This window comes from Canis lupus, chromosome 10 (genome assembly GCF_011100685.1).
Source record: "Canis lupus familiaris isolate Mischka breed German Shepherd chromosome 10, alternate assembly UU_Cfam_GSD_1.0, whole genome shotgun sequence".
NCBI classification, from domain to species: domain Eukaryota; kingdom Metazoa; phylum Chordata; class Mammalia; order Carnivora; family Canidae; genus Canis; species Canis lupus.
The window spans coordinates 67,890,164-67,915,611 of record NC_049231.1 but is presented as its reverse complement, the minus strand read 5'-3'; the positions used below and the strand labels follow the sequence as shown (position 1 = coordinate 67,915,611).

General features: G+C 37.4%; 1 long non-coding RNA gene across 4 annotated transcripts in view; it reads left to right on the top strand.

Moving 5' to 3' along the window:
* Positions 1-25,448, top strand: part of LOC102155303 — a 76,980-nt gene that overhangs the window by 36,635 nt on the left and 14,897 nt on the right. For all 4 annotated transcript variants that reach the window (XR_005366195.1, XR_005366196.1, XR_005366197.1 and 1 more), the window contains one exon: positions 1,375-1,458. This is a non-coding gene — a long non-coding RNA (uncharacterized LOC102155303). The remainder of the gene's footprint in view (positions 1-1,374; positions 1,459-25,448) is intronic.

Here is a 25,448-nt window from a genome sequence, read left to right as displayed (position 1 = left end):
ATTAAAGAGATGATATATGTATAGTATTTAGCATGATGTTTGGCACAGAACAATCAGTAAATAAGTGTTATATTTTATTATCCCTACTTGACTAGGATGTAGTTCTATGTATATGAATAATGATACTACCATAGCAAGGTAGTTGTACAACCACAGCAAGGTGGAAAAGAGCCTTTTTGACTGCTCCTACATTCTTTGAGCTTCTAAGACAACTCCAGTCCGATGTCCCATGCACAGTCAGCAAGCTCCTACCATGGACTCCCCTCAGGAACACTGACCTCTTGCAAGTATTTTAGCTGAACTATGAGGCCCAGGGCCCACTGCTTATGCAGCCACAATGACCCAAATGTTTAGGACATTTCCCTAATGCTCTGTAATATTTGACTTCTTGGAAGAATACATTAGCAAGGTGGAAGACGCATCCATCCTTATGGATGCATATATTCCACGGTTCTCTTTTTTGGGTAACACAGGAGAGCTGGGGCTAGCAATCCGCTCATGAAAAACACACCTCAGGAATTTTGAAAGCCATTATTAAAAATTAATTTATGTAAGCATTAACTAAATCATATTAAAAACAAGCCTATTCTTTATTTTATTTTATTTATTTTTTATTTTTTTAAAACAAGCCTATTAATAAAGACTCAAAATTCACCAGTTGCAAATTATTTTGCTACATTTAACTATTACCCATGCTCTTGAGCTTATGTGTGTCCATCGTGTCTATTAGATAGAATGCTATATAGTGGTTTGCATCGTCCAGCCATTCTCACCTCCACATTGAGTGAGGCTACCCTGGCAGCTTGAAATCATCCATGATGGGTATAGTCACATCATGGAAACAGATGAACACTACAAACCAAGGCTTCATTAACATGCGTTGATTGTCTACACTTTAGAAAGTGATGGGGAAAATGCAGATTAAACCTTTCGGTATGCCTTGGCTGCCACCAGTACAGTGTGAATAGCACACAAAATTGAGGGAATATTCTCCCAATATTCAAAAACAATTCTCTGATTGAGCAAAGAAGTCAGTCAGGTCACTGACTAATGAGGTTCCTACATACGTCTCCATTATTCTACTTTCTAACTAACATAAAGGAATGTATCAACCAACATTTGCATCAGAACCACATTTTTGCTCATCGATTGTAGCTATAGTTTGGCTGTGAATACAAGAATTTAACAGAAAAAACTACCAAAGGGTTCTGGGAGATTTAATTAACTAAGATGAATTCACAGAAAAGACTACTGTATGGTCTATTCTTATTATCTGCAAATTGTGTGATGTGAAATATCCTCCCAATCAGTAAAAGTTCATAACAAATGTGTGTGTGTACTGAACTGTATCAATATTAATTTTTTTTTTTCCAGAGGGAGCTGGTTGTTAAATATTTACCAGGATACCATTGCTGGGACCTATGGAGCTACTCTTCTGCTATCAGAACTGCCCCTGAGGTCAGTATTTAAGTAGGGAACTTTAGGGCTTGGCCACTGTTGCACTGCTAGTCCCTGGAAAAGCCAAGTCGGTAGCGGTTAAAGTCAGAGAAGTGAAGCTTGAAGATTGAGACTAGACGGTACCGTGAATGGTGACTTAAACTAGAAGCACACGCTGGAAAAAGGACACAGAGTAAGTCAGCATGGGAAATGAGACAGCCAGGGAGAGAACGAGATGAAGGATGGGGTTAGTTCCTGAAATCACTTAAAAGAAAAATTACTTATTCATGAGAGACACAGAGAGAGAGAGGCAGACACATAGGCCAAGGGAGAAGCAGGGTCCCTGTGGGAGCCCGATGTGGGACTCGGGGTCGTGACCTGAGCCTAAGGCAGACGCTCAACTGCGGAGCCACCCGGGTGTCCCTGAATTCACTCATTTAAAGGATGCCTTTTATGTGAGGCCCCCAGAGCATCCAGTGTTCTGAGCAAACCCCTACAAGCACTGTGCTGTCTCCGACAGTTTAGGGGCCTTGGGGTTAGGAGTGTTGGTGAGGTCAAAAGCGAGACTTGGTTTGGGGGAGCTTCGAACTCGAGGAAATTGGGGCGAAATGATAGCCACTTCAGGGAACAAATTTTTTTTTTTTAGTACAGTAGGATGATTATTAGAGACATTTCAAATCTTATTTGTTCTGTTCTGCAATTTTATGTAAGATTTCTTGGAGGCTCCTTCTTAGTGATTAGACCCTTAGTCCTCACATGGTACCTATTCTTATGCCTGTTACGTGCAACCATGACATATCCTATTTTTGTGCATTTTTCTCTGGTTTTATTTTTATTTTTTTAATTTTTCTCTGGTTTTAAAGGCAATCTGTGTTCATGGTAGAAAATTTGGAAGTCACCAGAAAATTAAAAAGAAATATTCAGTCAAATGCCATAATTCAGAGATAACAACTGTTCATATTAGAATATTTCCTTAAGGATATATGTGTGTATATATACCTACATTTTTTATATATGTGTAATATATATACTCATATATATGCATAGTGTATATATTAGTATGTTTAGATTCTTTTATTTGATACTACATTATGTCATAGCATTTTTATTTGTCCTTAAAATATATATTTTTTAAAGATATTATTATCTATTAGGCAGAGAGAGAGCACAAGCAGGAGAGGGAGAATCAGGGAGCTTGACGGGAGGCTCAATCTCAGGACCCTGGGATCATGACCTGAGCAGGATGCAGACACTTAACCTGCTGAGCCACCCAGGCACCTTGCTCTTAAAGTTTTTTACTTATCTTATACTACTGTCCGTATAGAAAGAATGCCAATCCTTGTTATATTTTCTGAGAAAATTTATAAATGTGTCATTTGCCTTTTAAATTTGTCTTGTGTGTTCTTGCTTTAAAATTTATTCTAAAACTTTAGTCAAATGTATTGATGTGTTTATTGTTGACAGGTTTTCCTCCTTTTTATTCTTTTATCTTTCCACAACTCAATGACAAAAACAGCCACAAAATATCCTTGCAGGTACATATATATAGGTACACACACACTCATATGTGTATATTTATGTATACATACACGTACATGTACAAAAATATGTGTATTAAATCTCAAATCCGTCTGAAATTCAATTTTGTGTATAAAGGAAATATCTGACTTAACTCTTTTTTCTGAAAGCCTAGTGAATTTATTCAGAATGTTCATTAGCAGAACATATTTTTAGTTAAAACATATTTTTTTTTTTTTGTTAAAATGCTTTAGTGAAAACATTTGACTTTAGTTTAGTCATGTTTAGTTTTAGTTTAATGTTTAGTGAAAGTCGGGTCGGGTGAAAGCTGCAGGTCGGGTGTGGGACCCAAGCTGGGCCATTGGGATTATTTCTTGCTGGAATACCATGTGGGAGTGGAAATCCACTGGAGTCATCCCAGGGATGGGTTCCCCCAAGTACCTAGCTTCCTGGGCTTCCTGGCACCCGAGATGCCTGGTGCTGGCTGATCCCCGCCTACCAAGTCTGAATGTCTCGTTCTTTCAATGTTTAGTGAAAACATTTGAAAACATTTGACTTTTAGAGAAACCTAAAAGACAGTGACCTAAACCAGAAGTTCTCAGACTTTGTTTAAAACAAGAATCCCCTGGAAGGCTTGTTAAAACACAGATCACTGGGCATTTTCTCCACACTTTTGAGACAGTAGGTATGGGGTAGTGTCCAAGAATTTGGCTTTCTAGCAAGTTCCCTGGTGATACTGATGCTGCACACTCAGAATAACTGGTTTAAATAACCAAGGGATTAATGACTCTCAGCGGATCAGAAGTTGATGCTAGGCCATCCAGGCCTGGCACCTTGGTTTCATGATGCCTTGGAAATCGAGGCTCTGTGAATTTTTCTGTTCCTTGATCTTTAGATGGGGGCTTTAGGCTTTACGGTCCTGATTGCTCCTGCAACTCCATGTTCCCTCCAATAATAGGAAGAATAGGCTTCACCTATACTTACCTCCCTGCCTCTCCCCACACTTTGCCCCCTCGCCCAAGCTGGACCTGGAGATTTCTGCTTGTAGCTTTATAGCTAGAACTGTGTCACATAGCAACTTTTACCTGTAATAGGAATTTAGACACAGATTTTTTTTTTTTCCAAGCTAGCTACATTGCTACTCTAAACAAAACTGGATATGGAAGGGATTTGTGTATTGTTTGTGATTTCAGGGGCAATGTTTCTTTCTAGTGTTTCATTATTAAGATGTTGTTGGCTTATCATATTAAGGAGCTATCTTACTTTCCTTCCTCACTTATAAGGTGGTATCAGGCATAGGATCTTTAAATGTGATAATATATTTTTCTTAATTGGTGTATTGATGTAGCTGGACTCATTGCAACGCCTCAACTCCTAATACCAAATCGTCATTGCACTTATGCCTGATTATTCTCTAAGAGTCTATTGAATTTGATTGCATATCTTGTATTTAGATTTCTACATTATTTCTCACTAACTAAATCAGTATGTTGTTGATGTCGAGTTGTTTATATCAAGGTTATCCTAGCTTTAAAAACAAACTTGTGCACTGTGTCCCTGGAAATCTGCTAAGCTGAGATTTATATGAATTACGCCATTTAAATGTATAGACATTTTATGAAGTTCATACCTTAACTATTTCCATTTTGCAGATGAGGAAAGTGGGTTTGAGAACAGTCATTTCAGGTCACCATCGAGGAAATTCTAAGACCCTTATTCCCTGGACTAGTTCTTAATTTATTTGGTACACTGGGAAACCTTCCATCCTTTGTTATGTTGTGGAATAGCTTATGTTCTGTGAGAATTATTAATTTCTCGAAAGATTAAAATAATTTCTCCATAAAATAAACTCAGATATACATTATCTGATTCTGTAGTCTTTTGGGAAAGTTATTTCATGATAACTTAAAATTTTCCTTACAGTTAATTTAGATTTTCAATTTCTTCCCTGTCATGTAGATTGTCAAATTTATTAGCATACAACTGAACACAGTTATACACAGATGAAAATTATCTCTGTATTTGTCACAATCTCTTCTTAATAGATTTGTTAAAGAATAATAATTGCATTATGTTTTTCTCAAAGAACTAGACCTTGGCTTTATCTATCAATTTTCTCTTTCTATTTTGTTATTCACTGTCCTATAAACATCACCATTACTTTCTACCCCTCTTTTATTATTAAAGGAATTATCCATTATTACAGTTGTTTCTTTTCCAATAGCTTAAAGTATTTTGTCTACTTATTTTGTTATTTTAAAAAATTAACACAAGCTTTTGACTTTATTAATTTTTTTAAAATATAGCTTTAGGTTAAATCCCTTACCTTTTAACACATGTCATTTCATTTTGCATTTGAGTTTGTTTAGCCAACAGTTATTTAAGAGAAATTATTTTAACTCCCAAAGGATTATAAATATGTCTGTTTTTTTACTATTAATTTTTAGTGGTTTTATGTTTTTTGTTACATTTTATTTTGTTTCATTATGATCAGAGAGAGTGGCTAGTATAATTTTCATTTTTTGAAGTTTACTGGGATGTTGTTTGAAAATGATCAAATTATATTTTCAAAGGCATTTTATTTTTTAAAGATTTTATTCATTTATTCATGAGACAGAGAGAGAGAGAGGCAGAAACATAGGCAGAAGGAAAAGCAAGCTCCCTGTGGGGAGCCTGATGTGGGACTCGATCCCAGGACCCCGGGATCACACCTTGAGCCGAAGGCAGATGCTCAACCACTGAGTCACCCAGGTGCTCCTGCTTTATTTATTTATTTTTTAATATAGGTTAGAAATACTGTTGACCTCTCATTCCCTTTAGGCTTTTTGTTTAATTTTATTTTGCAAATTAAAACAACAGGTGGATTTTCATAAAACTGAATCTAGGTATTTTCCTTTCTTAATAAGGAATTTTAAACCAATATTCATTAATTGGTGTAATCAATGTTTTAGATTTACTTTTGGAATTTTATTTTATTTTTCTAAGTTTATACATCTGGTTCCTTTTCTTATTATCTGACTTTTACTACATCCACTGTGTATTTTTTTCAGAGATTTGGAGGACATAATCCTACTTTCAATTGTATTTAGGCATTATTTCTGATTAAGAATACAGAAATTTATTAAATCTTTAATTATTAATTCAACAAGCATTTTTTTGTAGGTTTCATAAGGTAGGCACTATTCTACACCATAGGTTGCCATAGTTGGCAAATAAATACATCCATAAATAAAAATGGTATAGACTCTGCTTTATATATTTTATATTCCAGAGAGTAAAACATTTATTTGCCAAAGAATCACATAACACTGATATAAAAGTCAGGGTTCAACCAGAGACATAGAACCAGTAGAAAATATATACTAAGAAATTTATTGCCAAGATTTAACTTACTCAGTTGTGTGTGCTGACTAGGCAAGTCTGAAATTTGTAGGGCAGGTTATCAGAGAGACTGAGCTAGGATCTTTTAGTTCAAGGGCTGAAGCTACTGCCCACACTCAGAAATTTATTTTTTAGGGACATCTCAGCTTTGATTTTAAGGCATTTTATTGAAAACTGAATGAATCAGGTCTGCCTAGATTATCTAGAAAAATCTCCCTTGCATAAAATCAACTGATTATGGACTTAAATCACACGTACAAAATACCATCACAGCAACACCCTGATTGGTATTTGGTTGAATAACTAGGGATTATAACCAAGTTGATATATCAAAAAAACAATTAAAAATATAAAAATACAATTGTGGGAGGTATAGTGAAGAAAAGATACATGGTATTACAAAACTGAACATGAAGGAAACCAGTTGACTTAGACATAGAGGCTAGGTAGGCCTTGGGCCCTTCATGGTCCATCTTGTTGCTTGGCCCAATACTTTATAAATATTTAGTCATGGGCCCAATTGATTTTGCAGGTTGTCTAAGACTTCAGAGCCACAACATGCTATTAGCTTAAAGGGAATTATTTTTACCTCACTTAGATGGACCCAAATTATTTTTCAGATGAGCCAGACCAAAAGAATCTCCTCTTAAATGGTTCTGAGACTATTCATTGCCTTAAAATGTAAACATAAGCAAACAAATTCTTCACCATCAAAAACAACAAAAAATATATCCAGCTTTTAGACAAGCGTTTTAAGATTTTCTGAAATCTAAAGAACGTTTGTATAATTAAGAACTTAATATTTTATCTTCAGTTCTTGACAAAACCTCTTCAAAAGGTAATAAATTTAACTATCCCTTGGATTGGTAAAATGACTTTCATTGTAGAAGTTAATCTTCAGGGCAGCCTGGGTGGCTCAGCAGTTTAGCGCTGCCTTCAGCCCAGGATGTGATCCTGGAGACCCGGGATCAAGTCCTATGTCAGGTTCCCTGCATGGAGCCTGCTTTTCCCTCTGCCTGTGTCTCTGCCTCTCTCTCTGTGTCTCTCATGAATAAATAAATAAAATCTTAAAAAAAATAGAAGATAATCTTCATATATGATATAGATGACCCCTTGGTGCCAGCGTAGTCTAGTGGAGAGCATAATATGCCTCAGTACCATCTTCATCAGAGAAGCAAAAATAAATGTGTGGCTAATCATTGCAGGCATTCCATCCTCACCTTGGGTACCCAGATGTTTAGTCCAGTTGAAGTTTTGCTCAGCAAATAAGCTTTTGCTGCTGCTGCTTCTTCTTCTTCTTCTTCTTCTTCTTCTTCTTCTTCTTCTTCTTCTTTCTTCTTCTTCTTCTTCTTGTACTTTTAGCATTTCAAAGATGCTGGTAGCCTTTAGAGTTTCCAAAAGATGTTCATAAACTAGTAATTTTTCTTGGGTGACATCAGTGTGCATATGCTGGATAAAAACCAAGAGCCGCCAGCAGAAAGATGTCAGGATCGAATTGCATCCTGAATATAAAAAGAATGATGGCCAATTCATCTATATCTTACTTCAAAACATTAGAAAGCCAGCAGTTCTGGAGTGGTTGAAATCATTTGCTAAATGCACTGCCTCCAAAACAAACCAATCCCATCATTTCCAGGACTCATGGTTATACCATGGTCTCTGTAGTAATGAAAGCCTTTTTTCCCTTGGATTGGATTTGAGACATGCAGTTTTAGAGGATGCCTCTGACAAGGATTATATGTCAGAACTAATCCAAGTTTTGGTAAAGTTCTTGTTTTGTACATTGAATCTCTTTTTTAGGCAATGATCTGTACTGATGTGTTGTTAGGATGGATGGTTGTCAATTTTTGCATCAGCCTATAATCCTTAAAATGTTTCTGTAATGAGAATGTGATGTGTTTCCCTTAAAACTTTTGTTTTGGTCTCCAAATTGCCTTGAGGCCAAAATCAGCTATTTACTGTTTCCAAAAGAATTTATACTATCCAAAGGAATCCTATCCTATCCAATTTAATATCATTAAAGAAAGACTATTTCTGAGTCTTTTTCTTCTCTTTCCTCACTCTTATCTTCCCTAGCAATTAGGCTATTTACTTAAAATTGCATTTTCCAGTTAGTAAAACTGGAAAAAATTCCACCTAACCTGAGGTGAGGTATCATTCAGAGCAGTGTGACTAAAGAAGAAAGCATGTTGAAGGTTGCCATCACCATTCCATATGAGGAGCAGTACCTTTAGCACAAAATTAATAAAAAGCTCTACTGGAGACTGTGTTCTATCCAAAATAGGAGGGAAGACTCTAAAAGTAAAACATTGAAGGGGCTATTTCTTGTAAAAAATTATTTTGACTATTGGCATGTGTGTGGAAAATATAAGGAAAAAACTAAATAAGTGAAAATAGATGGTATCTGCGATGCCAGGTAGCCTGGAAAGGGATTTCTAATGGCAAGTCCTCTTGCCCCAGAATAAATATAAAACTTGATAAATTTCTGAAAAAAAAATTCAGGGCTCTAGAATCTAAAAATCGAAGGCAGACAACAAATTAAGAAGAATATATTATTAAAAGATTTGCTGAACTTCAGATAAGAGCAGTGGAAGTTACTGCTATTCTTGGCTGTTCCCATTCAGTCCTTTAGCTCACATGACATGGTGTTTGTACCAGGGTGGGGCTAGCCATAAAACTAGCAGCTCTTTTTTTTTTTTTTTAATGACTATTACACAGTTATGCTAGTATTTTATTAATTCAAAAGCACTGTACAAGAAAATGTAAGTTTGGCTTCCAATAAGAATGTTATATTGGGACTTGATACCACGTTCATAGATTTTAGTTTTGCAAGGAAAAAAAAGGCTTTTGGGTTAAACAATAATTGTAACCAAAACTTTAATCTCAAAGATTCTCACAAACATATTGCAAATGACAGCATGAAAAAAATCTTGCACAGTAAAAACTTCTTAACTCCTGCCCAGCTAAAGTGTGACATTTAATATTATGAAAACAAAAGTGGCAAAAATCAAACTAAGACTTTTTCCATAGCTGGGACATAGTATGCAGCTATGGTTCAACTAAGCAGTCTTTCAAGGCTATTTTGAAAACCAGCAGCTTTGCTGTTGAAGGGACTCATGTGATGTGGAGCAGAGGTCAAAATAATCCCACATCCAGCAGTATTGCCAGTAATCATAGCAATCTTAATAGGAAAAGAATAATGAAAGCATCAGCCCTGTGAGTCAGACAGGAGGTTGTAGTCTTGTTTGGAGTGAGTTGCAGACCTATAGATTCCAAAATAATTAGAAAGTCATAGAAGAGCTAGCTAGTAAAGGTCCCTTGCACATCACTGGCTGACTGGGACCTGTATATATGCAGAGAAGACCTGAAGGAGCATGACTGCATAAACAGGGTCAAACTGCATGAAATTTGGATGGGCTCCCAATCAACAAACAGATCTATGAGCAAGATGTAAACATCACTGACTCCAGGTGTGTCTGTATAACATCTGGCCAATCATGGGCTGGCCACCATGCTATCCATACTATGTTGACCTCTGATCTAGTCTGACCAAGAAAAAAGAGAGAAGACACAAATTAGAGAATTCAAGAATGAAAGAGAAACATCAGTGCCAGCTCTGAGAAATTAAGAGTTATAAGGAAATATTAACAATATTATGTCAAAAAATTATAAAATTCAGATGAAACAGACAATTTCTTACACATACTACAGAACACAAACTACTGAAACTGACTCTGGAAGAAACAGAAAATCAAAATAGACCAAAGAGTAAAGGAATTGAATTAGAACTTCACCCCCAGGGGTGACTGGGTGGCTTCATTGGTTAAGCATCCAACTCTTGATTTCAGCTCAGGTCATGATTTCAGGGTTGTGAGATCAAGCCCTATGTTGGGCTCTGCATTCCGAGAGCATCTGCTTGAGATTCTCTCCTCTCCCTCTGTCCCTCCTCCTCCATGTGCACTCACACTCTCTCACTCTCTCCTCTTTCTCTCTCTAAAATAAGCAAATCTTTAAGTGAAAAATAATACCAACCCTTCTTAAATTCTGCGAGAAAATAGAAGAAAAAAAATACTCCTTAGTGCTATGAGGCTAGCTTTATCTGTATTTTTTTATTTTTTATTTTTATTTATTTATTCATGAGAGACAGAGAGAGAGAGAGGCAGAGACACAGGCAGAGGGAGAAGCAGGCTCCATGCAGGGAGCCCAACGTGGGACTCGATCCCGGGTCTCCAGGATCATGCCCTGAGCCAAAGGCAGGCACCAAACTGCTGAGCCACTCAGGGATCCCGAGGCTAGCTTTATCTTATATGAAAGTCACTTAAAGGTATCTTAAAGAATCTCAAGAAGAAAAAACTACATATTAGTATACTAATACTAGTTAGTATTACTTTGAATATAGATGCAAAAAAACTCAAAAAAAATTGCAAATAAAATCTAGTAACGTATAAAAAAGATACACAATAACCAAGTGGGATTTATCACAGAAATGGAAGACTATTTTAATATCTGAAAATAAATCAATATAATATACCATCTTCATAAAAACAGATAAAACCACATGATTATCTCAAGCACCGAAAAAAACATTTGAAAAAAAAATCTAGCAATCATGAATGATCAAAACTTTCAACAAATTGGGAATAGTAGGGAACTTTTTCAGTGTAAGATACGGTATATGCAAAAATCTATAGCTAACATAACATTATACTTAACTGTGAAAGACTTAGTGCTTTGTCCCTAAGAACAAGAAAATGGCAAATATGTTCACTTTAACCAGTGGTATTCAACATTGTGCTGGAGACTCTAGCCAGTACAATAAGAAAAGACAAAGAAATTAAAAGCATATGGATTAAAAAAGAATTAAACTGCCCTTTTTGAAGACAACATGATCCTGAAAGTAGAAACTCCCAATGAATATAAAAAACATACTGGAACTAATAAATGAGTTCAAGGTTACAAAATACAAGATAAGCATGCAAAAATAATTTTTCTAGAGTCTAGCAGTAATCAATTGGAAAATGAAATTTCATTCCTAATAGCATGAAAAAGAATAAAATACTGACAATATACATAATGAAAGTAGTACAAATCTCGCTTGCAGAAAACTATAAAACACTGCTGAAAGGAATTAAGATTAAGAGGTGCCTGGCTGGCTCAATTGGTAGAGCATGTGACTATTGATTACAGGGTTGTATCAAAGATTTTATCAAAATAAAATCTTTAAAAAATAAAAATAAAAAAAAAACAAAACAAGCAAAAAACCCCTAAATTCCTGTAAAATTAGTGGCTTCAATCAATACATACTTATTACTTCCCAATTTCTGTAAGTCAGAAATTACAGCCTAGCTCAGTTGGGTTCTCTACTCAGTCTTATGAGACTATGGTCAAGGTGCCAACTGGGGCAGAGATCTGGTTCCCCAAATCCTTATAAGGTTGTTGGCAGTATCTGGTACCCAAGAGCTATAGGATTCATGGCAACTTGCTTCTTCAAAGCCAGGACTGAGAAAGAGAAAGAGAGACACTCCACCACAAGAAAGAGAGCCTCTAGCAAGATGGGTGCTATGCTCTTTAATTGTATACATGGAACCACTTTTGCCACTGCCTCCTTGGTTGAAGCAAGTCACAAGACCCACCATCCTTAAGGGGAGAGATTATGCCAAAGCACCAATACCAGGAAGAAGGGTCTATGAGGTTTATCCTAAAGTCTGCCCACCCCACTGTTTCAAAGATATCAGTAAGAAATATTTTATTTTATTTTATTAAGGTTTAATTTATTTATTCATGAGAGACACAGCGAGAAAGGCAGAGACAAATGCAGTGGGAGAAGCAGGCTCCATGCAGGGAGCCCAATATGGGATTCGATCCCAGGATCCCGGGGGTCACATCCTGAGCCAAAGGCAGCCACCCAGGCATCCCATTAAGAAAAATTTTAAAAGACAAGTCACCAATTTGGAGAAAATATTTGCAAATCACACATCTCAGGGGTTGGCAAACTATGGCCTGTGGCCTGTTTCGGTAAGACTCATGAGCTAAGAATGTTTTTTTTTATATTTTTAAAGGGTTGTTTAAAAAAAAAAAAAAGAATATGCAAAAGGGACTCTGTGTGGCCCACAAACATAAAATATTTATCATCTGTTCTTTTACAAAAAAGCTTGCAACTCTCTGATAGATCTGTTGAAGCACTTGTATCTAGAATATATAAAGCACTTGTATAACTCATCAATAAGGAGACAATCCACTTAAAAAGAAAAGAAGGAATTCAGGTAGCATTTAGATGCAGAGATTAGCCCCTGGATGATAGCCGGGAAACAGAGATTATAACCATAAGGAGCTGAATTTGGCCAACAGCCCGAGTGGGCTTGGAAGTGGATTCTTTCCCAGAGCATCCAGTAAAGAACAGTCCTGCTGATTTTGTAATTTCAGTCTTGTGAGACCTTAAGAAGAAGACCCAGCTGAGCCCAACTGGACTTCTCCCATACAAAAACAGTTAATAAATGTATATTACTTTAAGCAGCCACATTTGTGGCAATTTGGTGTAGCAGCAATAAAAACCTAATGCAGAGGGTGACAAATGTACACAGACATTTCAAGAAAGGTCACGGACGAATACACCCATGATAAAGAAGCTCAAAATAATTAATTTTCCATCAGGGAAATTAATTTTTAATAATTAGTTTCCATCAGGGAAATGCAAACTAAAATGAGATACTGCTGTATACCTACTGAAATGGCTTTAAAGAAAAGACTGACAATTTCAAGTGTAGGTGTTGGTATGGAGTAACGGAAGCTCTCAGACACTGCTTGTGTGCATGTAAAATGAGGCAGCTACATTGGAAAGCAGGGTAGCAGCTTCTTAAAAAGCTAAAGGTAAACTTACTGTCCATCTCAACAATCTTATGCTTAGGTATTTATCCAAGGGAAATGAAAATACAAGTCCACACAGAGACTTGCACACATATATTCACAGCAGCATTACTTATAGTAGAAACCAAAAAAAAAAAAAAATGGAAACAATCCAAATATCCATCAAGCGATGAGTGGATTAACAGAGTATTCTATTTCCATAAAATAGAATACTGTTGATCAATAAGAAGAACAAACTACAAATACGTGCTACAACATAATGAATCTCAAAGTATTGTGCCAAGTGAAAGGAGCCAGACAGAAAGTATTATATATTCCACGATTCCATTTAAATGAAGTTTCCAGAAAAGGCAGACTTACAGAGACAGAAAACAGATGAATGGTCGCCTGGGGCTGGGAGCAGAAGCAGGTGCTGACTGCAAACAGGCGCAAAAGAGTTTTGGGGGGTGATGGAAATGTTCCAAAGCTAGATTGAAGTGATAGTTGCACAGCTCTATAAACTTACTAAAATTCACTGAATTGTACACTGACTTGTAATGATAGGTGCACATTATGGTGCACCTATCATTAAATTATACCTCAATTTAAAAAATGGTAATAATTAACTTTGGCAAAAGTAGAAGAAAGGAAATGTAATCATAATACAGTGCTCAGCTGTGAGTAATATTTACGTAGACATAACTGGATATTGATTTAATCTACAAAAATGAATACAGCTACATTGGAGTCATGGAGCTGGGGAAGCAGAGGCCGTGGGAGTATGTATAAGAGAGTAAAATATTCAACTACCGTAACAGGAAGTAAGTAGATTATGTACAAAATTTATGTGTCTAAACATAGCAAAATACACATATTATTTAAACATCTAAGGCTAGGCAAGTGCCAACAAAAACAGCTAAAAGAGTCAGGTGATTGGCTCTGAAAACATCAAATAAGGAGTAGTGCCCGAACTCCAGGGGCATCATAAGGTCGAGAGAGGTGAAGTCTGAGGATGAGGGAGGTTTGGGATGGGGTGGGATGCAGATGGTGAAGATGCGGTGGGCATTAGGTAATATCCAGAAGAAAACTGTATAGAACCTAGAATGACATGTCTTCTCTATCACAGGCTTTTTTTTTCAGAACCATTCAGAGCAAAATGTGAGCTCATTCTCTGAGAACTCACTTGTATCCTACGTGGTATGCATATCAAATCCTCTCACTTCTCTCTGAACACAGTTGCACTCATTTAATTTTAGATAATACATACATTTGTCTGCCTAGTGAGGATACATATTTCACCACTGGAAAATTTATTTATTTATTTTTTTTACCACTGGAAAATTTAAACAAACCCTCTGCTTTTCATAGATTTCTTGATGATAATTCCCAAAGCAGAGTTTAAGTCATTCAGGATGCGTTCTTTAATTTTTCCCTATTGATGATATAAATAAGGAAATGGGCCCCCAATGGAAAGTATCTTCTTTCTGTCTTCGGTCAGGAGTGTTATCAATTTGTTACATAGAGTTTTAATTCTGATTTGGTATTTATTATTAAATGGATATAAGGAAAGGGATATTTATGTTATATTATGTGGCCTTATCCTCAGCTTTAGATCACATGGGACACTCTAATATTTCTTTCCATCAGTTCTTTTAGTATTCAGTATTCTACATACATTTAATCGTATACTTTAGGCTATTGTATAATAATGATTTAGGGGCTATTGACATAGTCTCAGAGGCTAACTCAGTTGTAACACTTAAAAATTATTAGTTCTAAAATGAATATGTCCTTGGAAGAAATTCATGTCATATCAAAAATGAAAAAGTAGAAGGTGAAAGTTTCCCTTTATCGGAATGGTTGAATTATGTCCACCAAGCATCCTACTTGCTAAAATAATTATGTGCTCGTAACAAAGCAATGGTTTCACATTCTGGCAAACTAATTTAGATATTAGAAATAATTTAGATATTATGACCAGGACAATAGTCACATTGGTCATTATAATTGGGAACAACAAGTCTGCCTCAAATTGCCCTGTCCTGTTGATTCCTGTACTGTTGTATCATGAGAGGAATGGTATCTGAATACGAATGGAAAAAGAACAGCTTTGGACATGGTGAAGGAGGAGAGAGATGCTGCTGGATTAGAAGATAATTACTTTGGGGATGAGAGGTGAGTTTCTGGTAAATGCAACCAGATACTTTTGGGTGTGGTTAGTGAGGTGAGTCAAAGCCTTTTTTTTTTTTTTTACCTTCCACATAGCCCTCCCCTCCTTTACGTCCTGAACCACAGACTGGGGTTTGAGCAATTCAGGAATGCATTCCTTAAGTTATCTTTATTGTGTATGAAGATGGTGGAAATTCCTGTGAAGTTTGTTTTGTTTTGTTTTGTTTTGGGAGTGGGGGTGGGGGATTGGGTTTGCCTCCAGTCAGTGTAGTCGCCAGTTTGGTCTTTCTGTGGATTTTCATGAGTATTTTAATTAGCAGTCTGAAGAAGGTGAATTAGGCACTGCTAGTCTTGTTGCTATGATAACAAAGAAGGCCTTGAATATTTTATAAATCTTTGTCATGGAGGCTAAGACCAGAATTTAAATGGAAACTTGTAGGATATTTATCCAGACAGGAGATTGAAACATACTGCACTTGTGTTATTTCTGCCCTCATTTATCCCCTACAGCTTCCACATACTAATTCATTATGGCATGAACAATATGGGACTATGGTTTTCAAAACCAGGTTTTATAGGACTGTGCTCTATTTCTATTTGGGAGGATGGGGTGGCTCAAAGGAGAAAGCACTGGACTTGAATATAGAAGATAGGAATTTGAGTACTAGTCTGTCGGTTAGGAGTTGTGTGCAACAAAGACAAATTACTTAAATTCAGAGCTTCAGTTTCCTTATCAGCAAAATGAGATTAGCAATACCTACCTCCTGGGGTTATTGTGAGACTCAATGAAACACTATTGAGGACAGTATAGAACCACCTGATAATGGCAAACAACGACAGTGTGGTCCTTGCCCTCATAGAGCTGGCTATCAAGTGACATAGTCAGTGTCGAATAATCAATACGACAAGGAATGTAAAATTGTACCTGTGACAGGTGCTATGAGGAGAAGCTCTTTTTTCTCATACTACATATCCCATCTTCCAAAAAGAATCTATTGTCTCAGCTGTCAAAACGTAGGCCGTCCTCACTTCATGGTTCCAAAAGACATGGATTTCAGTTATAGGGGTTTAGTTCGATAATACCGGTTCTCCAACAGCATGGTTCAAATTTCAGTTACTGCAGTATATAAACTATGAACTATGAGTAATTAAATAAAGTAAAAACTTTGCAGCTAGGTCTTCAGTCCACAAATCCCCACATAAATAACAGATGCGCATCCTCATCTATGACCAATCACGTCACCTCATTTAATGCCTGTGGGCAGCTAGTCACTGCATACCTGTTATTCAGTTCATGCACAGACAGCAAAGCGTGTAATTATGTTGCCTCTTTGTCTCTTAGTGATAAACCCGTTCGACCTTTTGCAAAAGCGAGTAATTAAAAGAAAGAATTGAGCCACAAAGATGAGCGTGCTATAAAGAAATGAAAATTGATAATGCTGGAAATGAGATTCAAATCCAATATAAATGCAGTAATAGAAGAAATACCTGTCCGTGGGAACATTGGCATTGCCATATTTCAAGTGGCTCTAGATTTTTAGCCAGCGAGACTTAGTTAAGGTACCCTTATCAACATCACTGTGGAAGTGGTTGTGACAAAGAGGATGGAGATGTTCCAGGGGACATGATGCTGACAAATAAGTTCTCACTAAAAGACCTCAGTGGTATTTCGATACGTTGAAAGTGCAAGGGGATAAACTGTTGGAAGTGGATCCAGTTTAGAGACTAATAGTTCACCAAGGCATGGAGAGATATTTGCTCATTATTATAAGTAATGCAAGAGGAATTAGGCAAATTTTGTCCAAATTACCCTTGATAATATTTTTTTAATGAAGGAGTAAAAGATGAAATCTCAATGTTTCTAATGTTTTAAATGACAGTGTTCTAAATAAATAATAGTTGTGCTATTTTTTCCACTTAACCTGTAGATTCATAACTGACAGTAGAGAGTTTTTAATGCCTTGAGAAAAATTTTTAAAGGTTGGGGAACCAGTTTTTCCCACTGATTACCAAGATCAATTATTAAGATGCATGGTTCTAGTTTGCATGGACATATTTATAGTTCTGCAGTCCTTTCCAAGCAGGAAATACCTGGTTATAAAAAAATTCACTGACCGCAACTGCTAACACTTTGATCTGAACCACCATCACCTTTTGCCCGGATTATTTCTATAATCCCTGAACTGTTCTGTTGTTGTTGTTGTTGTTTTTCTCTGCTCCTGACCTTGGGCTTCTGCAGCTTGTTCTCAATACAAAACCAGAGATCCTGAACAACGTGTGACCGATCATTTTATGCTTCTGCTAATGGCTTCCCATATTACTCAGAGGGGAACTCACAGTCCTTACTTTTTATAAGACCTCTTGTGATTTAAGTTTTTGGCACTTTTCTGGCCTCATTTTTTGTTTTCTTCTTAGTTTCTCTCGGCTCCAGCCAAAGAGGGCAACTGGTTTTTTTCAACTCATAAGGCATGTGTCTGCCTTAGGGTCTTTGCACTCTCCATTCTGTCTCTGGAATGTTCTTCCTCTGATAGGCTTTACTCAGAGGATCATCTCCATGGTGACTTGCCCTGGGAATACGCTCTAAAATTCACCCCCTCACTGAATATTTCTCATCCCATCTTTCCTTCTTTACTATTATTTATTTTTTACCTTAGCAAACATCAGTACCATTATATATTTTACTTTTTTATATTGTTAATTTTTTTCTAACACTCACTACAGTATAAGCACAAAAAAGACAGATGTATTAGGCTCTACCTTATATCCCCCGTATCTACTATAGTGCCCAACATGTGGGGGGTGGCCTCGAAACATCTGGCAAATTAATGTTGAGTGCATGATTGAGAGCTTACAGTTTTTAGCGTTTTACAGAAATAAAATTATTTTTTGGATCATAATAATGTGATTTGACAAGTAAATGTGTGTATTTTTTGCCTGAATATTAAATTCCACCAGAAGATGAAAACAACTATAGCTTTACCTTCAATGACAAATATATTATCATTTAGCTCACTATTAATCTTCTGTTTGTGTGTGTTGATGACAGTTATACCTGAGTCCATTTATAAATCTGGCATCATAATTTTAATTAATTCTATTATTCCTTCGCTGTCTTCGATGCCTTGGTTCAGCAGACAGTGTAGGCTCTAGATCATGGTGTGTCATATTATGTACTGAGCATGTTCTTAACAATGTGAAATGGTGATTGGTTTTCAGTGGACTGAAAAAATGGCTATATTTTGGTAGGGCGCAAAATATTCCATAACCACTTGGTGATAAACAAATAAATCCCCATTATCTGCTCTTGCCTCAAACTGCCATCTTCAATAATTACTTTGTCGCTCTCATTTGTTTTTTTGACTAAGAAGAGGTAGTCAACTTCTAAGCATTTATTCCTTGAGATTTTATACATTTTCCGTTAACATTTTACTTTGAAATAACTTCAGATTACAGAAAAGTAAAAATAGTAAAAAGAATTCATATATATATCTACGACCCATGTTCTCTAGATGTTAACATTTTACCACGTCTGTCTTATCATTCTTCCTACTGTATGTGTGTATATGTGCATACAAATATCGTTATTGTTCCCCAACCATTTGAGAGGAAGTTGCAGGCATATGCCACTTTAGCCCTAAATATTTCAGTGTGTATTGCTAAAAACGAGGATGTATTGTTACATAATCTCAGTTTAATGATCAAAACCAGGGAATTTATAAATTTTTTTTAATTTTTATTTATTTATGATAGTCACAGAGAGAGAGAGAGAGAGAGAGGCAGAGACATAGGCAGAGGGAGAAGCAGGCTCCATGCACCGGGAGCCCAAAGTGGGATTCGATCCCGGGTCTCCAGGATCGCGCGCTGGGCCAAAGGCAGGCGCTAAAGCGCTGCGCCATCCAGGGTTCCCAAAACCAGGGAATCTATAATGTACTTTTGGGCAAAGCATTTCTAAAACTGTATGTGTTGGTAATGGATACCATCCTGATTATTATTACGTCTACAATTTAATCCACTTTCAAAGGGAGCATTATGTCATCGTTGCCTTTTGTTCTTATTTTATAAATTTTTCTTCAAATGATGTCAAAGTGAAGCTTATTGCATCCTGACAATGATTGTATCACACCGTTTCTTCCTTGCGAATTTAAAGGAGCAGATCAAAAGTCACTCTGAGACCTCCCAGAAATAACACATCTGTCTCAGTTTTTAGAGTTACTATTTTTGGTCTGGTAAAATTAGATAAGACCCTTGGGATTCAAAGGTTTGTGATGAGCGATTTTGAATGTTCACAGAGCTGTTTCTCCCCACAAATTATGATGTGCTTTTGTTACTGTGAGGTCATGGTACTGCCCCCCGCCCTGCCCCACGCACTGTATCATATCAGCTTTTATAGTGTAATGAACATATGACGGTTTCTTTTCCTATTCTGCTCTTTTGATTTGTTCCTCCCATCCCAATGGCTGCTGAAAAACTTCCTACGAGTTCTTTGCAGACAGGTCTCACTTGGCACATTTGCTTGCCAGAGACTCCCAAATCACATTTGCTGGTTAGTCATCTATTATTTTTCCTTTGTCCTCCTTTCCTTTTTCCATTAGGACCTATGGGTGGTAACACATTTCTTGCCTCTAGTCCCACATTCCTGCTTTATCCCTTGTGGTTCCTGTATATCCCAGTCACACCTATGTAAGCAATCCCTTTCTAAATAAATTCTCATCAGATTAAAATTATCTCATTTTCAGTGTGCCATTTGTTTCTTGAGAGGATCTTGGCTTATCCAGTGCCCTGTTTAGAAGCAAGTTTTCAAATCCTTTCAGCTAATATGATCCTAAGGGTATAGAGTGTATGTGTGCAAGTATGTGCATAATCCACTTAGACACAAACCACATTTGTGAACATATATTTATAATTATTCTGTATATTCAATTTTCATAACATTTTATGCATCACGTAACCTTTTTATATGATATTAGTCTTTGGAGCTCTCCTTTTTAATAATTGCAATCTTTTGCATGGTGGCTGATTATAACATAATTAAGTTACACATTTTCCTCTTTGGAAACATTTAGGTCTCCCTAAACCTTCAAATTTCTCTCCTATTTAATGCTTTGACCAAACTTACGAATCCATCATTTTTTTGCATTTTTGTTTCTCACTTTTGTTCGTATCTTGTCTTCTTCCTTGTTCCCTAACCCTAACATTCCTTTCTTCTTCAAAGTAGATTTTTCTTTTTTGTCCAAGGCTCTCCTTACACTCTCTTTATCTATGAAGTATTTATTTTTTATTTATTTAATTTCTATGAAGCTTTTAGAAGCTTATAGAAGATCCTTCTGCAGACCTGAACTATATATACTCTTGAATTTGAATGAAAGGGCAAAGAAGAATGAAGCATCAAGGGATAGTTTTCCTAGCTGAGGGGTTTTCTTTGCTTTACCCCATTGTTTGAGTGCCAGGCCGAAGCTTCTGTAGGATGGGTCGAGATCTATGTCAGTCTTGGAATTGAGGCCTGTGTTGGGCTTAGCAGCTCTCATTCCCCCAGGCTTATGAGACCACCTGCAATCTCAGCCTGTGCAGGACTAGGACTTAGTCTTGGGGTTCACTTGGACTCTTGGGACTGGCTACTTGCTCCAAATCTCTCTTTCCCATTGCTCTTCGCTGTGTTCTGAATGCCAGCCTCTCTGGTCCATCTGTTCTTTCTGGTCCTTTCTCCCTGTGCCTGTGACTGCCCTTCTCCCCTACACTGTGCTCTCTGCCTAGGGAAACCCCTGCTACGTAGTGAATGAGTCTTCTCCTTAATCTGTAACTCTCCATAGATCTTGCCTATGACTAAAATAAAAGCAAGTCTCCCCCAAGTGTGCTGCTCCTTTCATGAGCATGATCAGAGGAACAACAGGGAGGAAAGTAGAAGCAATCTCTAATTTTTAGGCCTATTCACTTGTACTTTATTGTAAAAAAAAAAAATTTTGTTCTACTTTGAGGCTTACTCTCTTCGGATGCTGACCAGTGACTCTCATTGACTGGTCCATCTATCCATCTTCATCAACAACACTGGCCCCTGGCTCCGTCATTTCCTTCGCCCTCAATCTCACATCCACTCTTGGTCTTTCATATCTACTTTGGAGGCCCTTCTAACCACTAGTAGATATACTCATGTGAAACCAAAATTCATCGACTTTTTTTTTTTTTTCTAAAGCAGTAAGATAAAATTTTTGAACTACTAAATTTTGACTGCTAAAAATGGTAGTCTGTATAATTGTTTAGAAATATTCAGGCCCTAAAGGAGAATAAAACACTCCACTTCTTTGAATTGAGGAGTAGCCAAATAACTTTCTCTGGCCAGTGAAACACAAATGGACCAATCGTGTTAGTGTCATTCACAAGCTTCACTGGCCAATGGCTCATTACATTTTTCCTGCTTCTGAGGTTGCTGAGATACAATGTAAATGTGCAATAGACTTGTTTTAAACTGCTGATATTTTCAACACAATTTAGGGTGTACTGATGGATATATTGAGAAATAGAGATTGTTCTCTTCCCAACCAAAAAATGTTTCATCTACAAGGGCCTTTATTTTCTACCCAAGATATTCTGTGGTGGTGACTATGTGTGTATGTGTTTCCTAGTTTTTGAGCATAAAGCATATTGAATTTCTCCAAGATAAAGGAGCATATACACAGAGAGCTTCCCTTTGGTGGGTAAGTTTTTTCCACTACTTGCCTCAAATGGGAACCTTACTGGAATAAGTCCTGTTATTTCAGGACTGAGAAGGGGGTTTCCTCTAAAAAAATATATATATATTAGACGTTTCTCCTTTTTTTCCCCCTTACTCCAATGTGTGTACATCCCTTCTTGGGATGGAATGACCAGAGCTATGCTAGAATACTTGATTTGACAATTAGAACATCAGCTCCAAGGTTCAGAAACAATCCTAATAATATTGATCAATTAATTCTCTATCTTCCTAAGAAAATGAAGAGCTGTTGTGTGTCCAATATCCACACAAAGCTCCTTGGCTGATTAATAAGACCATTTAAGAGTTTTGCTTTTTCTTTCTTTTTTTAAAAAAAGATTTTATTTATTCATTTGAGACAGAAGGATGGAAAGAGTGTGAGAGAGAGGGGGAGAGAGAGAGAGAGAGAGAGAGAGAGAGAGATCATGAGGAGGGGGAGAGGAAGAGAGAGGAGAAGCAGATGCCCCACCAAGCCGGGAGCCTGACATGGGGCTCAGTCCCAGGACCGGGAGAGATCACGACTCCAGCCAAAGGCAGACACCTAACCATCTGAGCCACCCAGGCACCCCTTAAGAGTCTGAATAAGGACTAATATTTGGAATATAACATTCATTCTGACGTCTCGTTTAGTCTCCATTTCTTGTTTTCCTCATTCCAGAACTAGATCAATTGTCTTATCCTTTTTCCCCCTCTTTGGTTGAAGCTCTTGAACACGGCATCCTCTTTTTTCTTGAGGTATTCACTGTCTGCCTCAGTGGTGTGCTGGAGCCGACTCCCTCGGCCTCCCGAGAACAGATTGTATTTTTCTTCCCAACTTCAGGTTCAGTGGCTTCACATTGAGTGCAGTGACTTCAGCCATGGTGGCTGATTTACAGAGAAAATAAAACACATTGGCTTCCTATATTTAAATTTTCATCCCCATATGTGTAACCATATGGACACTTTTCATCCAGGACTTGAACCTAAACCTCCTTCCCCCCTTCAGCTCTAGCCATCTCCCTGAATTCCATTTCCTGCTGCTCATTCCCAAGCCCATATCCTCCTTGACGTAATTTGGAACTGAGTCATCCCTGAAATAGTAGACCAAATACCCTACCCTGAGTTCATACCCTATTATCCTCAAGCTCTTCCTCTCATTGCACCAATTTTTCAGAACTCCAACCCATTTATTCTTCCCCTTCCACGAATATATCAGCTCTTTTCTGTCTATGCTTCTATTTCTGACCAGCCTAGTCCCCACAATCCAACACATCGATTATCATTTTTTTTTCTCCCTTAATCCCTTTAGTTCCCATGTGGATCAATCAATCCCTGTAACCTGTGTGCTGCAGGCTGTTGAACGTAGAAGTTCAAGAAGCCACGGAGAAGCAGCTCTACATATTTGTGTTTTGTGACTCAGGGGTTGGGTTGGCAAATGTTTTCTGTAAAGGGATGTGTAGTGAATATTTTAGGCTTCATGGGCTGCATACCATCTCCTTTTGTGTCATTTCCTCTTTTGTGTGATACTTTACAAATGTAGAACTCTTAGCTTGGAAGTTTATAAAAACAGGCCAATGCCTGGAATTAAGAGCCAACACCTGCTCTTACCTCAGACTGACGCACGGCAGTGCATGGCAATTCTTGTTGAAAGCCTCCATCTGCTCCCGTTCTCCACAGCAGCCTCTCTTAATTTTGACCATCACAAGGTTCTTATGCAGCTTGCCCTGTGCCTCAGCTTCATAGCAGACCATGCCTTACTGTTCGTGAGTAGGCCTTTGCCTACCTGTTTTTCTCATCACCTTCTCACATCCTTCTGTTCCTACTGCCATTTCAAACAAATCGAGACCTTTTTCATTTTGAAAGACCACCATGGACTCCAAAGTCTCAAAATACCACTATAGCATACAATGTTCCCCCATAAACTATGAAGTGTACCCATAAATATAAATTGCCCCACAAAGCCCTAATGAGGAATGCTACATGACAGACAGTCATTGGCATACTCACTGGCAAGGAGGTGTTCCCAATTTGGATATGGATATGGTCATACCTCAGCAACATTACAGACTATTACATGTCCCCTTCATGGTTGCTTGGAGGAGCCAAATTTGTGAAGATAAAACTCCTGAGCGCTGGAGACTTTCTGTATTTACAATTCTGGAAAAGATCTTTAGACTTTCTGTCACTTCCTACTTTGTCACATGAGGTTCCCCCTGCCTAGAAGACACTTCAGTTACCCTCACCCCCTCTTCACCTGGGTAGGCCCTATTTCTGGGATAACTGGGTCAAAGTATACAAGCATTAAGACACCTCATGATGCATATCTTTGGATTATTTGTCAGAAATATTTATCAGTTTAAACTGCCACTCACAGTGTGTAAAAGTGTCCTTTCTATCAAACGGGGGACATATTTTTACTATTGTGTTTCAAAATGTGTTAACCGAGTTGTTTTAGAAGAATGTTTAAACCATATAACTGCTGACATGTTTGACCCCAGTGCTTTATTCTGTGAGTGTTTGGTATGCTATAATTATAGTTACTAATAGCTCCCATAATTCTTTACCTCGGTTTAGTCTATGGAATTACTTCAGCACTTTGGGAAAAATTATCCTGGGGTTGTTATAAAATTTGCTTTGCTAGCCATGCGTGGCACCTGAGACTGTAGGTATTTAAGTGATTACTTCTTGGGATGTGCTCATCCGAGTGCAAATGAGTTTGGCTCTGAACAGATTTTAGCAGGCGTTTGACAGCTTGGATGACTGGCACATTGTCATCTTCATAACACACCTAAAATGTGGAGTGCCAAAACTCACAAACAGGTCGGGTGTAGTTAAGATCTGAGACCTTGTCCAACTTAGTTAATGTTTTAAATCATAGCAGCATAAATATGCCAGCTTTAATTAAAATTATGGCCTGTGATGTAAAATATGATTATCTTACCTACAGATATATATTTTATTTTAAATTCAATACTCATGTTAAAATGTGTTTTTGTAAGACTGGTGTGTGGTGTTGGATTGATAGCTGGTTGGTGGGACTGGAAACCTCCTTGGGCAAAAGGGGTAATTTTGACCTACTGACCAGCACTTTCTTACTCTGAGCATTTTGAGTTCTTATTGTTTTTGTTCTAGGGCTAAAACTTGGAGGATTTTTATTGATGAGGAACAAAATCCGTTTTGTTATATCACATGTAAATAATAGACATTAGCAAAACACAACAAAGGGGCCCTGGACAAAATCAGTGATTCATAACACATAAAACACTCTTTTCTGGAAATTTAATAAAGAGGACTTTGAATCCTCTTTATTAAGGGTAGTTGCCCCCTTATCTGTGGTTTTGTTTTTGCAGTGTCGGTTACTCTGGCAACCGCGGTCCGGAGGCAGATGACCCCCCTT